Genomic DNA, 15,967 nt, shown 5'->3' on the forward strand with positions numbered 1-15,967 from the left:
GGGAGGGTTATCAAGTGCAGCTTTTCCAAAGTTGGGTGTTTTTTTTTTTTTCTTTTCCTTCACAGATTTTGATTTTTCCTTTCAGAATTGGGTACCTTTTTAGGTAAAAATAAAACAAAATTCCCTTTGCTATGCGAGAGGGGTTGTGTAGTATAGGAGAAGTTTTACGTTGTGGGATTCAGTAGGATGCACACAGAATCAGATGAGTGGGATTCAGAAGCCTGAACAGGAGCTGGGCAGAGCCTATGGGTTTAAAACTCCAGGCATATGCCATAGGTGAAAGTTACAGCAATGTTACTAAATAATATAGGCTGGAGACTGTTCTCTGCAATGCAGCCGGATACTAGAGCCTGACAGCTACATTCTCTTCCCCTCCCAAACAGCTGGGCTACATGCAGGCTGCTGCTGCCAGGTCTATTTGGTGCTGTCTTGGAAGGATATAAGTTACCATGCCTGCTCCAAACCCATACCAGGAGCAATGTTTGCTGTCTATCCATGCCTACCCCTTGCTGCTATTTCACTAAAGCACATTTATAGATTTAGTCCTATGGAACCAAGCTTCAGGACAGGCCCCAAGTTCTTCTCACGGCTATTTAACTCCCACTGCCATAAATGAACATAACATCTTACTGGGAATTTTACGAGGTGTCAGGATGGATAAATGTCAAGTAACCAGGGTGGTTGTCAGATCTTTTTGTTTTCTTTTGTCTTTCAACTAAAATTCTTATTTCGACAAACAAATCACCTGTCCTGCCTAGCATGCATAAGAAACACTCCATAAAAGAAGGATGGTGTGTAACTGGAGAAGTTATTTCTGCCTTTGAACTGTAAGAATTTGGAGAGGGCTGGCTTATTCAGAAGCTTGGGGGTTTTCCTCTTTTTTTTACATCCTATCTCAGTCCATAATTCCAGTTGCTAGCAAAAGCTGCATCAATGATACTGCACCAAAAAAAAAGGAGATTGACTTTCAATTGTTATTTCTTTTGTGGCTTAGGAAATATGTATGTCTTTTAAAGGATGCTTATTTTCACTTGAGTTTCTTGAATTACACAAATTGCTTTCTTATAAAGGAAACCACTATTGATCATAAAAGATGGTTATTTGTGTGAAGATCTCTGTAAACTAAAGGTTACATTTTGAGATGTCCAGGCTATAACTATTGTCAGGAGTCTGCTGGAAGCAATTTGGGTAAATGCAGAAAATGTTTCTACACACTTACTGAAGAAGTGTTGCTGCATGGTGTTCTGAAGGGCTGCTGCAAGAATGACAGTGAGAATTAGCTATTCTGAAAAGTGTTGCAGAATATGAACTGGCAATATGCACTGGACAAACAACTCAGTTCTATGAAATTTTGATGTACCAATGCAGTCTACATCAAAATTTCATAGAACTGAGTTGAGTTTAATTAAAGGGTAGGAAAAAAACTGATTTGTTTTTTAAAAAACCAAAACATATTCAATATTTTTGATGCTGTATTTTAAAAAACATGTTTAGTTGAATCTAATTAACTACAACTATAAAAAATATAAAAGACATTTCAATTATTACACCATGGATAATTCATTTTCATCCTGATCATTATTTTCCAGGGGGCAGAGAGAAGAAAGACGTTTCATAAGAAAAAGAGAAGAAATCTCTTTATGGTAAAGGACTTTTCTTTCTTCTGTTTTGCCACTGATAAAAAAAAAAAAATAAAAATTTCACAATACTGATAATGAGCTTAAGCCTGTCACCCATAGTCATGTTATTTTCCAAATTAATGAAGGAAAGCAACATCTGGTTCTTGATCGAGACATACCTTGTTTTGTTCCTGCAAATCTGCATTGAGTTTTGCTCTGATCTGTGACAAAAATAATTAAAAATCACATTCTGGTATATATTCCTAGTACCATGTGTTTTAAGTGAGTGTAAACAAAACTTGATTTTTTAATTTATGTATTTATTTAAAATATCCATGTAATTAGTTATTTAAGTCATACAGTCATAATTAATTTCTCTCAAAAAGGAAAGAATTAGAATCTTCTGATCATGAATGGAAGTTATAAAATAAACTGAGAGGGTACCACTAACTTAAAGAGTATCTGGAAAACTTCTTGATCAAATGAAGCTTGCTAAAAGCACCAGATGCAAAAGACAAAAGACTAATTGTCAGCATCAATGATGCTAAGTAAATGTTTGACTTACTGATTATAATGAGCCACTGCTGTTAGTGGGAGCTTTGTGAAAATTGTTCTTGAATTATTCTTCCATGATGAAAATGTTGTTTTGGTGGCATATTTCATATGCAATTATTTTATCTCTTGACATACAGCTCATTTGCCCCAGGAAAATATCTCTTATTGTCAGTTGGGACTTTTGTAGTATGTAACTAATTTTTCTATAAAGAATATTGATTAGACTAATATTGGTGGGTTTTAATTTTAAAGCTCTTCACAGTGTCTAGTTTGTCTCCATTACTAATAATTTTTGTATACATGAACTTTCTTCTAATTGCCACTGAATATCATTTGCAACCTCATAGGACTTTATAAATAACATGTCTGAAAAATCAGAAGCTCTTCAGCTAGCAGTTAAATGTTCAAGACACAGCAGAGATTCACAAAATGACATATGACTACATGCTCATAACAAAAAAACTCCATCTAACAAGACCTAGCCGAGCTGTGAATATAATCAACAATCTCCCATTGCTAGCAATATTTAGTTCAAAAGACCTTCTAAAAATACAATTGTGGCATGCCATGTATTTTAATTTATGTAATTGGAACAGAAAAGAAAATATAAATTACCATCAAGAGATTTACCGGACATGGCTCTTGTTTTCTTAATGGTAGTAAAAAAATAATTAAAAGCCATCAATATTTTCCATGTTTAGAACATAACATGATTTTGGTTGCAGATTTTGGCTTGTCATCTGTGTTAGTGCTGCGCAAATACCTAAGAGTATTCCTGAAGAGAAAGAGAGGGGAAGATTGCTGTTTTAGTGGCTCTGTGCTTCTGATACCCACTTTGTCACATCTTAGCATATAAGAGTTTTTGATCGCCGTCAAGCTCACACTGCCAGGTTCCTCCTGGGTATGGACTAGCTTCATGAGCAGCTGGAGACTAAAATCTCTACAGACCCAGTCAAAGCGGTAGCAGAGTCGTACCTGATGCTGTGGCCTGGAATATTTTTACACCTGAACTAGTCACAAGAGGTTCTAGTTCTCCAATCTAAATTATGCTGTTACTGACTGTCATAGCTTAACTCCTCCTTACAGACCTCTGAGGTGAGAAAAAGGTCCGACCCAAGCATTTTTGAAGGGCAGCCAATGAAAAGGGGTGAGTCATGGTAAAAAGAGGCAAAGAGTAATGGCAGAAAACTGAAGCAACCTATTCTTCCAAAACCATTGATCTTCTCTTCCTATACATCCTTCTTAGTAGTGAGCAATGTTTGATGGACTTACCTTGAGGTTTCACTTTACACCTCGGCAACCCTTTCTTGGGTGACTTTGCTCAGGCTCAAAGAAGCCTGAAGGAGCCAGCTAAAGAGCTATGTGCAAAGGGGCTCTGCAAGCAAGGCACGCACAGGTTTATAGTGTAAAGCAATTATTGACTATCACTCCCAGGTGCTACAATTCTAAGCTTTAGTGTGCTTACCACCCTCACAAGACACCTGAGGAAGCATTGCTGGTCAGAAGGTGCCAGTCAGGAAGGAAAGAACTGGCCCCTGCCCCTGGATTGGATCCTCCATGCTGATGAGTTATCATCTGCTGACTCCACCTTTCTGCCTTTAGGGTTTTATTCCTTTCTATATTGGTATTTTTCCTTTTGAATCTGTCAGCTGCCAACAAACACCATCTCATGTCTCTCTATCCATAATTTTACCCTTTTTATTTTGCATGGTTCTCTCTATAGGCTTTCCTATGGCCCTTTTCAGAGCTTTGTTACTTGCTCGGAAGTCTGGGACAAATTCGTACAGTGGGGACCTGTCAGAATTAGGCCTGAGACACGGGAAGACAGACAGCTGAGCCCAATGGTGAGGGCGGTCACAGAGCAAGAGGGTTATGGGTTTTGTTTCAGTGTGTCAGGCTCCCAGAGGATTCAGAAGCTCTTCCTCTGCTGAACAAGATACCTTGTTTTATTAGCAAGTGTGTTGCAGGAAGATTACATATGTGCTCTGGGTTTGTTTCTGAGTGTAACTCAGAATAAGTATTTATCTATAAAATTCGTGCTGCAGCTTGGCCCTAACTATGCAGCAGATACCTAGGCAGACATACTTCTGTTGTCACCCTGACCCTAGAATTTGAGAAACCGCCTCACAGTTGTACTATGCTCCTGACTGGTTCCCCATTCTCCAGTTCCTGATATATTTCAAGACAATGCCCCAGTCTTCTTGATCCAAACTGACACTGTGACCCTCTCATGTGATAGCTTTTACAGAGGCTTCCCTGCAAATATATTAAAACACATGTTGCTGAAATCTCTAGCAGGGTGAAAATGACCCTGGAGAAATAGTGACTGCTTGTTTTATAATGAGACAGGTGCTTAGGGTGACATACACATTTTCTCAGAGTCTAATCACAGCACTTTGTGTCATTTATGACAGACTGCTTGGGGTGAATTCAAAATGCCAGCTGCCCACCTACTCAGCATGTAAGCTTACTGTGTGCTGTGCACAGGAGTGAAAAATAAATGGGTATTAAGGTAGTGTTTTAATAACTCTGGGATATCTTAACAGGCACAGAAATCAAAGGAATCCCTCTCTGCCTTTGCATGTGGTATCACGTACATGTTGAATAGAAACACTCTGGAAGGTGTGTGATGGGGATCACCAAAATGTTTTCCTTTTTGTGCAAATGAATGTGCCAAGGTAATTTCCTCAAAAGCATTTTTTAGGAGAAGTTGCTCATTGTTATGTGGAAAGGTAAAAGCTGCAACTTAATGCAAAAATGTTGATTTAATATCCCTGGTATTCATCACTGACAAAAAGGTCTAATGAAGAGTTTACTGACATGAATAGAAAGATTCCCATTGTCTTCAAGCACTAAGCATCAATATTACTAAGCTAATGACTACTTTGAGGCAATGTCTACCAATTACAACTTGAGGATTTCTGAAGCTGATGTCTGTTCTTGGCAGAAATCAATTACGGTAAATAAAAAACAGTAAGTTCAGAAAATGGAGATATTGTTAGACTGATGTGGCCCACACAACTGAAACATTTTATATGAGGAAGTAATATGCAATAAAGGAAATTACTGTTCTGTGAATCAAATTTTATTATGTGTACAGTTTCTACAATGCTAATCTATTGTTAAGAAATTAAACGGAAAACATTACACTATTTACAAAGTGACTTCATCAGTATTCAAGCAAAGGTTTTCTGAAAATAATTAATTATTTCTAGGTGAGTTTGAATCAAAGCCAAACTCTGAATATTATCAGCTTGGCTGAAGACATTTTGCACATTAACTCTTCTCCTCTGGGAACAATCATGTCTGTCTGCATTTTGGAGCTGTCTTCCTTGTCTTCAATTAGTTTAATAAGCTCCTACAAACTTAAGATAAAATCAGTTGCAGAGCCACCTCATCAAGGAACAACTTTGGTCAATTTAGGTCATTAAGACCCTGTCAAACTCTCACATTACTGCTGTTCTCAGAGGAAAGGATTCACACACACACCCCCAGCAAAACCTTACAGAGAATAAACAGCCTAGATATTAAGGGGGCAGGGGGAATTCTTTCAACTTTAACTTAGAGTTAAAAGATAAAGGTGTAAATCAAGGAAATGAGTCCACAAAACTGGAATATAACAATATCACTATATCACTCATCATGATGTCGCTAATTTACTGAAAAAGTGTAAGTGCAAACCAAAGACTATTAAATTAATTCCAGAAAACCTTTGGGTACAAGTGCTGCTCTTTCATCATCTAGAGCATGAATTGAGGTTCCTGGGTTCTGGGCTATCACATAGAGAAAATCAGGGGGCTAAGAATAGATGTCAACATATTCTTTACAAAGCATTGGAAGAGCCCTCTCTAGTTTCTACATGAGGCACTTCAGCATATTTTTTGATGTTGGCTTGGTCCTTCTCTGCAGAGCATTTTTATTCCAGATTTTGCACGATATGGAATAAAAATCTTTAGTCAATTCTTTAGTCAGACATTTCACAGGACCTGGACACAGAGAAATACCAGCCAGACAAATGTAGAATAATTTAGAAGTAGCAGAGCTGCCACGGTAGGGTTCCACAGATGAGCAGTTAAACTGCATTACATAGTGTGTAACAAGCATGAAGGATTAGGACTAGTAAAAGTGAGTCTTAAGAAATATTAGACTAGACAGCTAACTTTTAGATGGCTAAATTCAGGTAGAATTCACCCCAACTTGGATATCAACAAGAAAATTACAATCCTAACTTAGATACTAAATCCAAAATTACAGCCCTCAGTGTCAGCATGTACCTAAAGGCACTGGGAACCTCCCCTTGCACCCAGAAACTCCCTCAGTGACTCAAGGCTATGATGCCAGCTGCCCACCTACTCAGCATGTAAGCTTACCGTGTGCTGTGCACAGGAGTGAAAAATAAATGGGTTCCCACAGAGAAAACATGGCGCTCAGTTGCCATCCAGCTTTACACATCTCTGGAAACTGATCCACGTGAAAGGTCCAGGGCAGTGCACAAGAGTAAGCACCAGGCACCATACCTCATGTTACAGCATCTCTGCTTCATAAATACCACAGTTCCACCAATAATCACAGCAGAAATTATGGCACTCTGAAAGAAAAATAACTAAGCATGGAAAGCATTCCATGGTTTCCCAGTCTGCTTGGAGCTGTGCAAGAGTTTTTTATAGGAAATGAATGTCAGGTTTGCCTTTGAGAGTTGAAGGCTGTAAAGCACTTGTCAGTGACAGAATATGCTTCATATTATTTTATGTTTTCAGTAAAATCAAAAAGTAGAAAGGGAAAGCTAATTCAGGAAGTGTGTGCTGGCAGCTAGACATATTCATGGGAGAGAGGAAAGGTGCAGATGCAGCCTCTCTCTAGAAGCCATCTACCTGGCAGTGCTACAGCAGTGAAGTATGAGGAGGTTTTCAAATTTGAAATCCCTATAGTGGAGAATGCTTGGACTTTACAATGGTGTTTTAGAACATGGCCTACATTTTGTTTCACAAGCTAACAGAACTGCTGTATCACTGCAGTTTGCCTTCACCTGCCTGCAGTGCAGCTGCATCCAACTCCTGCTTCAAAGGGATTTAGCCATCAGCCAGTTCCTCTGATCCTTAGAGGGGATAGAGGAATGCTCTTTGCACTGTTTGGGTTTAATTCTGGAGCAGAGAGGATCCTGCTGAACATGTCGTGTCACTAAGTGAGCAGGCAACACACGTGAATCATCTGAGGGAGGTTTGCATTGAGCATTGTCAAAGCACGGGATTAGCCTTGCAGGCTCGTGGGACTCTGCTTGCTTTGAATTTTGGTTGTTTCACATTCAGACAAAACATTGGAACAAAGACAACTCATCTGAAAGAGCTGAAGGCTCATCTGCCTGGTTTGATCTCAGATTACACCACTGGGTTCACCTGGTTCTCCCTCACAACAAAAACCAGCCAAGCGCTGCTTAGCTGCAGCGCTTCGTCAGGATGAGAGTTGTGGGCCTTGACGAATCCTCACTAGACCTGTCCTGAATGTTAGTTTTTTTCTCTCATTAGTATTTTGATACCTTTGGCAGCCTTTTCTTCTTAATGCCTTTATCTCATCTTCCATTTTGGTAAAAAGTATGTATGCTCCCTCCCACCAGTGCATGGGACCCACCTCTTTCATCACTGTAGGTGCCTCCTGTGCATCCCCCTGTCCTGGGTGCCCTGCCAGAAAGCAGACACTGCCCACCCAGCCCCAGTTCTCCAGATCTTTTCCTCAGCCCACGCCCCCTGCATGCCATCCAGCTGCTTGTGCATGACCTGCAAACTGTCAGTGTCACTTAGAGCCCATCCACCCCAAAACTGGGCTCCACAGTCACCTGTACATGTCTGTCCTCCAGTCACTCCATTTTCTCACCCCTAAATCCTGCCAGACACCAAAAGATGGGACAACTTGTCATCTAGGAAGGGGAGAGTGGTGGGGTGTGTGAAGAACTGCTCAGAGACAACCTCCACTTGGACCTCAGGCCATGCCTGGCACATGCAAGAATTTTCTTCATAGAGTGGTAGGCATGGGCACATCCCCCTCACGATGGGTACCCTGGCTCATGATCCTTCTGTGGCAAAAGGTAGTCCCTGGCACACATGTACCCCAAATGTTTCAGGTCACTGTCACACTGCCAACTCCTCCGTATCCTCTTGCTGAAGATTTGACTGCACATGTCTCTTCAGCTCTTCCCCTGTATGAGGCCCAACCAAGTCACTCCACCTTCTCATCCTGGCCCTGCCCATGTCCATTCTGACCACCTGAAGAAGGAAACTCAATGAAGAGTTCCCAAAGACTTCTGCTCTCACATCTGTCATGTCTCCAAACAGTACTGTGTTCCCAGCTCCATGGATACCTCCTAGGATAAGTGGGTGCTCTCAGAAATGTTGAGTGTCACTCAACAGCTCCTCTGCCACGCATGTCTGAGCTCCCAACCCTCACACTTGTATTTCTGCATTCATTGTTCCCCATCACTGGCTATCTGTCCTCCTTATGTTTCATATTCCATTCTCTCCCTTTCATGCACAAGGCAGAGCACCACCTACAGGACTTACACAGCCCTTTGTCCACTAGCGCTCACCATACTTCAGTTGCCCCTTTACTTTTCCTATTACTACAAACACTCCTTTTTTGGCATTTCTGCTTGTCTCCAATAGAAAAGGCTATGACAGTGCATTCAGGAAAAATATGAGAAATAATTTAATCCCCATGTGAATTTCTGTAACTGCAATAATAGACACTTTCTCCTAAAATAACTCAAAACACTCCACAAATAAATACGCAAAAAAGTCCTTTGGCTGTGCATGCCTTTGGTTTGAACAGCATACACCTCTGTGTCTTGGATGAGAGCTTTTTGTAATTTGATTTCATAAAGAAACATAACTGTTTTAATGTAACAGTATTGCAAAAATGATGTTAAACAGTGACTCTACTGAGGTTACTTCAATCTGTAGTTTCCTAGTAAATATAAAAAAAAGCTCTGAAGTCAAATTAATATTTTAAAATGGAGGCTTCACACAGTTCAGATCAACATTTACAATTCCCATGTCTCTTTTTCTTTCTTTTTTCAGTTTGATAGTCAAATATCTGAATTACTCACAAGACAATACATAAAATTTATAATATATTTCAGGGATCTATTATGAAATAGAAGAAAAGAATTATACCCATTATTATTTTCTCTTTTAGAAAATATTATCCTATATTTCATATCTAGTATGTTCTTAAGTCTACAGTACCTTATAAACACTTCAAAGTTAAGATTAAGCTGTTGTTTTGTGCTTTAATAACACTCCATGTCTGATAGCACTAGAACCTTCTAAAGTGCTACACTTAAACAGCTAGGAAAGTATGAAAGTAAAGCCCAAGAATTTCTGATCTTTTGGCCTATTGACCTTGTGTTATAATTTTCATTTTGATGCACTAGAATTACATTTGAATTGTGTCCTGTTCTTCATGAAAATCTTATATTTTTTGAGCTCCTGCATTCAGGCACATCTGCCATCTCCCATTTTTTAAGTTCCCATCGTGATATTTTGCACAAATAGGAGCTTCAAAAATTTGACACAAAGCTTTAGTCTGAAGTTTGCTGTTCTGAAAACGAAGTTGCAAAAACACAAGCGCAGCTTGTATCCTAACACTGGCTTGATTTTTACTTTTTAATTTTATTTTGCATGAACTAAACACAAGATATGAATTTGACACAGACTGTAGAGACCATCTTAGCACAAGCTTGGAAACCTAGAGGTTTGCAGATAGTCCTGTCCCACATGTCAGTTCTGTATTCCTGAGATGTGGTCCATAAAAGATGACAGTCCACCCAGACGGGAGGTAGATGCCAAGAACAGATTGCAAATCGCTGCAGTAAAAGAGTATGAACTGAGGTGTGAAAACAAGAAATAATCGTCTATGCAAGAAAGTACCTGGATTTGTGAGTCTGAGAGTTTGGAGAGAGCAGTGAAGAAAAGGAAATATCTTAATGAGGAAAGGCCATCCACAAGGCAGACCAGGCAGATATTTAATAAAGAGGACCGCGGGCGGAACCGCTGGAGGCAGGCAATGGCATTAGTCACGACAGGGTGGAAGTCAGTCACAGGTCCAACTCACGCAGCAGCAGCAATGAACATAGATGCACCAGGTGGCTTTTCACAAAGCCACACTGTAAAGCTCACATGAGCCAGACCCTCCCGAGGGAGGGGAAGGCAGACCTGTGGCAGGACAATTGTTAATGTTTCCATTGTTTTTTTACAAAAGGAAGTTCATGTGATGAAATTATATTGATAACAACAGTTTAACCAAGGTTAAATGACATTCCTAGTCTTATCTTTCCTCCCTTTTTTTCCTCAACAACCTTTTATTAAAATCAGACACTAAGAGGCTAATTTGTATGTGATTCATGCAGATCCTTTCTTCTTTGCCTCTGACTTTTATTCCCACACAGACAGTCACAATACTGCTCATATTGATATAATTGGAAACACTGCCGTTGATTCTGGTAGGAGCAGCATCCAGCATAGCATAGGTGGGTTACTGAGTTTCCATGGGATATCCATTGTCACTATTCAATTCCAGCATCACGCAGGCCTATTACAGGAACACAAAGTACCATATGACAATTATAGCATTAAAGATCAGTACATTGTGATCACATCTAAATTGTCAGCCTTAGCAAGAAGCGCTTAAAAGGGAAAACTGCTCTGTTGCAGACAAATGCTTAAAGAATAGAAGTAGCTGGATGAATTTTTTTGTACAATAATGTATGCAATGTCTGATTTTCTATAGGAGACTATCAGGAATTATCTAAATCATCATGCTCACTCTAGTTAGGGCTTCATGTAGTTCAAATTTATATAATTCTTCTTTGAAGCTACTATGTGAGTTCCATTAACTCACATGGCAACAATGCTTGGCTTTCAAAGCACTTTCATAAAACAGCTGTACAGAGTCCATTTCAAGTCACAGAAATGAATAGTGATTTTGACAGCCAAGGCAGTAATGCTGAGATACGAAGAACTACTTTCCACATCATTAACCACAGCCTTTCCCCCTTGCTAGAGTAGCTGGTAAAAAAGGGCAGGGTACTTTTTGTCGTAACAACTTCTCAGCAGCTCATTTTGTAGGGTATAATCATGAATGTCTTTTCAACTTTCAAAAAATTTATTTTTGTTTGCATAATGGGCCTGATATAATGTTCACTAAATTCACTTATTATGACAAGTAACCAGATTACTGAAGTTTATTGAATTTAAGATTAGGTATTCTAACTTTCAAAAACCTTCAACCAGTTCAAAATGTAACCACCTTCTCAAATACAGCCTCAGTGTAACACTAACCAGCAGTCAGTGCGGACTCCCCAACCTTCCTCTTCCTAATAGGAAAGGTCAGTTTAACAGTCCTTGTGGACTATCTGCCCTCAGTGGAACTGCTGAAATTATCATAACAGCTCATGATAATTTTCCAAGCAGCTGAATCAAGCCTGGAGTGCTTTATGAAGTACGACAATCAATCTCTGCATCTAAGGTCTGAAGAGCAAAATTCCCTTCTTTGGCCCTGTCACAGTAGAGGGAGAATGTTGGACGCGAAGAGCTTTATATTCAGATATGTTTTTGAAGCACAGGCTGCACTCACAAATTGACCTTGTCTGCCCAAAATTAAGAGCAGGCATGAGAGCAGACCACTGTCTTCTAGTCATTTTCCGTCCCTATTATCACCTGTTTGCTTGAATTGATTTTCAGTTCAGAAGATGTAGTATACTGGCCTTAGGAAAACCCCAGGACAGGATAGCTGCTTCAGGATAAATCTGTGCATGCTTTGCCACATTTGTATGTGACCTGATCAGAGTGACCTGATCAGAATGACCTCCTCCATTAACAGGCACTTGGACCTACCCTGGGACTCTAGTGGCAATCCAGAACTAAGACTGAATTCACACCCTGTACATCTACAATAAAGATGGAGCATGAGGAAAAGTTATTTTGACAGCAAACTTACAGAGTCCTTACAGCTCTTTTTTTCTTTGGAGGAAGGAGCACACTTGTTGTTGGAGCTCACCACTAGATAGCAATAAAGACAGGCAAGGAATGCAGTAGGAACCAAAGGTCCTGTATGGAAGCTGCACAACAAGCTCAGCAAAACAATTCTATTATGAAAGCACTGACATGAAACAAATGCATTCTGCTGTATTGGTTAATATAAGAACTTGGTTGCCAGAAAGAGATCTTAGGGAATGATAAATAGGTCATCTATTTTTATTTAGTATGGTAGTTAGTATTATAGGCTTAGAAGATGAACACAGAAGAGCTGAATTCCATTCATTTCCTGGCTATTGTAATGGTACAAATAAATGGAATTTTCTACATCAGGGAACCAGCTTTACAGAAAGGTTGAATCCACTGGGGTATTAGTGTACTTGTTAAGAAGGTATTGCAAATGTTGCTTATCTAACACTGGCTGAAAAAGACATGGATAGAAAAGAACATTTGGTACCATTTGAAACATTAAATTTTAAAGTTTCCACAAAGTGCTGCTGTTCTTAAGGATTCTAAAACAAAAACTTACTGTTATAAGGAGTTTGAGATTTACTGTAGCAAAACATTTTACATGTGCAGAATAGGAATTCACAGTTTTCTCATAGGGAAGATTTTTTTTTTCTTTTTAACAAAGATTTGGAAATGGGTGAAAACTAAACTGACAATCTTACAGTTCAGAATTTCCATTAAGAACTTTCTATTTAGAATTACATGTTTTAAGACTGTAGGAGCATAGTTAAAAGTTAATTATGACAACACTTTTTGAATATAAAAAATATTAATTCTCAAAGTGTTTGAAATGAAATAACTAACTGAAATTAAATTCTATTTCCCCAGGATTTTGAGTAATAAAAAAGTCAAAATTAGTTTACTTACCTTTTGGAGAGGTCAAATAAATACAACTTGTCAAAAATATACAGAATAGAAAAGTGTTTTCCCCCCAGCTACACTCCTAGCAGTATTTCCCAGAGCTCCTAAATGTCAGATCTCCACTCCAACATTCATTTCTATTTAAAGACAAATAACTTATTTATAGTATTTTTAATGATTATGAGTATGCACTGAGTGGAAACAAAACAAAAATACTGAAATGCTTACTTGCAGCGTAAGTATTTAGATACCCAGGACAGATACTTCATCCAGCCACATGCCAACCCTCTGGATTCTGAAGCAGAAACTGCTATTGCCTTTTGGTACAAGTACTACGGCATTATCTGACTAAGCAACACTTCCTGAAAGTGCTATCACCTGAGACTGTGCTCTGCCCATATGCATTTTGGCCTGCTGGTAGAAAACAGTATCTTGTGATCCTTGTGTGGATGACTGACTGCAGAGATGCAAGGGCTGATGACTTCACCTTGGAGCAGCAGCACAAAATTCAAGCTGGCAGAGTTCAACTGGATATGTTTGACAACAAATTATTAAGATTGTTCTTCAGAATTCAGTGATGCTCCCCCTTGTGAGAACTACAACAGCTCCCCCCAGAGACACCCCTTCTCCCTCCTACTCCCTGCCCTGAGGTATGATAAGAGCGTGGGACATCTCAGCTGGCCAAGTGCACTCCTTCCCATTTCTGCACTGACACCCCTTCTCTTGCACCCTGCAGCTTGTACAGAGAACTTGTCACAGCACTATCAAAACTACCCAGGTGCAACAGGCTTTTACCATCCCAGACCAGGTGAACTTCAATAAGTAGTTCCCACACCTTGCCCCAGAACAGCCACCAATCCCCCACAAGGGTTCAAAACTTTATCTACTGTCCACATTGTGCTGTGCACTGCACCACACCCTCCTCAGGGCTATTTAACTACTTAGCAGGAACGAGCTACAGCTGCACATCATCCATGTCAATCAGCCCACTGCCTCTGAGGCAAGGCCACAGCTGCATGTTATCAATGCTGATCAACCCACTGCCTGCATTCCTTTACAGTGGCCTTTCTTCTGCTGGGAGATATGAGCATACCAGTCCAGGAACCAGTGATCTGCCAAATGCCTTTTTTTTTAAGGGTGTTCTCCTTCCATATTCCTACCTTTAGGGTTACAGTAGGGACAAGCATGCTTATTGAAAAAACCAGAATGAAATACCTTTTTTCTATTTAACAAGGCAAAAGAAATGTTTTAAAGATATTTATTATTAGGGTCTATGCCACCTGAATTCTTCTTGTATTTAAACTGACTATCATTTCAAGACCACTTTGCCAAATTCACCCAACATACCTTGTGCATTTAGATGACAGCTATGCTTCCACTAATGAGGAATACGCATATTTCAAGGATCAAATGCTTATTTGAAAATAGTTGACAATTAATTATGGCCTAAGGAAATGTCTCAGACCCATTTCTTTCCCTTGTACCTGAATTTTGCCAGGATAATTCTATCAAAGCTAGGCACAGCCGAAGCCTGTCAGCCCCACAGGTCACACGCTGTAAATAATGACTCATGTAAGAGAATGACCTTCATAGTCTTCTGTCACTGCTTTCTCTGGCCCTGTCTCCGGCTGTCCTGGCATGCTGCCTGGACTTCCTAGGTGGACCTGGACCTGACTTGTTACCTCACCTCATCTGATGATCACTGAATTGTTTGTTGATGGACTGTGTCCTTACCACCACCCTGCTCCTGCGTGGGTGTGGTGGGACTGGCCTCTCAGGGTATCTCTGCCTGCCTGTGCTGGGGTCACCCTCTCCTCCTGGCTCATCCTCCTTCCTGAAGCAGCCTTGCTTTTGCTGCTCCCTGACATATGCATCTACTGTAAGCACCTGCCCCAGAAATACCTGTTTCTTTCCACTGACTATTCATGGATTAGAAGGTGCATACTTTGAACAGAGCTAGTCCACTGTAGACATGGGAAGGAATCCCATCTAAGGCAATAATTTACAACCCAACACCTCCTAGAAATTACTCTGCATGGTTTAATATTGATTCTCTGAAAATCTTTTCTATTTTTCAGTAATTTTGTTAAAATGAAGTTCTACATCCTTATATTGTCATCTGGACAGCTATGAGATTCCTAAGGTCAATCAGTTGCTTTTTAAATTGATGGTCTTTGATTAGCTCCTGTCTTTTCTTGCAGTATTCTGTGGTTGTAGCTGTGGCTCTACCCAAAGGGCCTTGAGTGAGACACCCAATTGTGCTTTCCAATAAAACTACTCTTCAGTAATCTCCCCATCCTACCCCAGGATGTTAGTGCTACAACAGAAGATGTGGCCTTTCCTAGCTTTCCTTTAAACACAGATTTCCCTTTTCTATACCCCATTTTATAGGAATAAAATTGCAAGAGTTTTGGGTTTTTTTTTTCCTCTTCTCTGTGTTCTGCTGATATCCCTAAACTTCTAATGCAGCTCTTGACCTTGAATACAGTTTACTATGGATCCAGTGGGAGTAGAATTTTCTTTCTTCAGGAATTTTACTGGAAGAATTAATCAGAAATTATTTCAGCATTTTCAACAAAGAAAATCAAAATGTTAAAACTTCAAAAGCTGAAGTTTTTACTGGCAAATTCCACTTAAGCACAATCAGGTACATTGACAAAAAGGAGGAAATATGGAAGCTTATACGTTTGGGGTTTTTTTAAAAAGGAGTACAACAAGCTCCATAGCTATAGAGACTGGGATGAAGTGGGAAGTGGTCCCTAAGTGATTGTAATTTATTCCCCTTTTATTATTTTTTATTCACTTATCAGGAATACTATTATTTCCAAGGTTTTTTCATACTCACTGACTATTCAGTTCTGCCCCGCTTTATCACTTTTGTTTATATTGCACTGTCAT

The 15,967-nt window shown here is 39.6% G+C and overlaps 1 long non-coding RNA gene across 2 annotated transcripts in view; it reads right to left on the reverse strand.

Moving 5' to 3' along the window:
• Window positions 1-13,673, reverse strand: part of LOC130150700 (uncharacterized) — a 36,376-nt gene extending 22,703 nt beyond the window's left edge. Inside the window, exons 1-2 of one of the 2 annotated variants that reach the window (XR_008822337.1) lie at window positions 13,298-13,673; window positions 13,076-13,206 (exon numbers count right to left, since the gene is read on the reverse strand). This is a non-coding gene — a long non-coding RNA (uncharacterized LOC130150700). The remainder of the gene's footprint in view (window positions 1-13,075; window positions 13,207-13,297) is intronic. The other variant, XR_008822336.1, reaches the window with a different exon arrangement.
• Window positions 13,674-15,967: the final 2,294 nt, after the last annotated feature.

Source organism: Falco biarmicus, chromosome 5 (genome assembly GCF_023638135.1).
Source record: "Falco biarmicus isolate bFalBia1 chromosome 5, bFalBia1.pri, whole genome shotgun sequence".
NCBI lineage: Eukaryota > Metazoa > Chordata > Aves > Falconiformes > Falconidae > Falco > Falco biarmicus.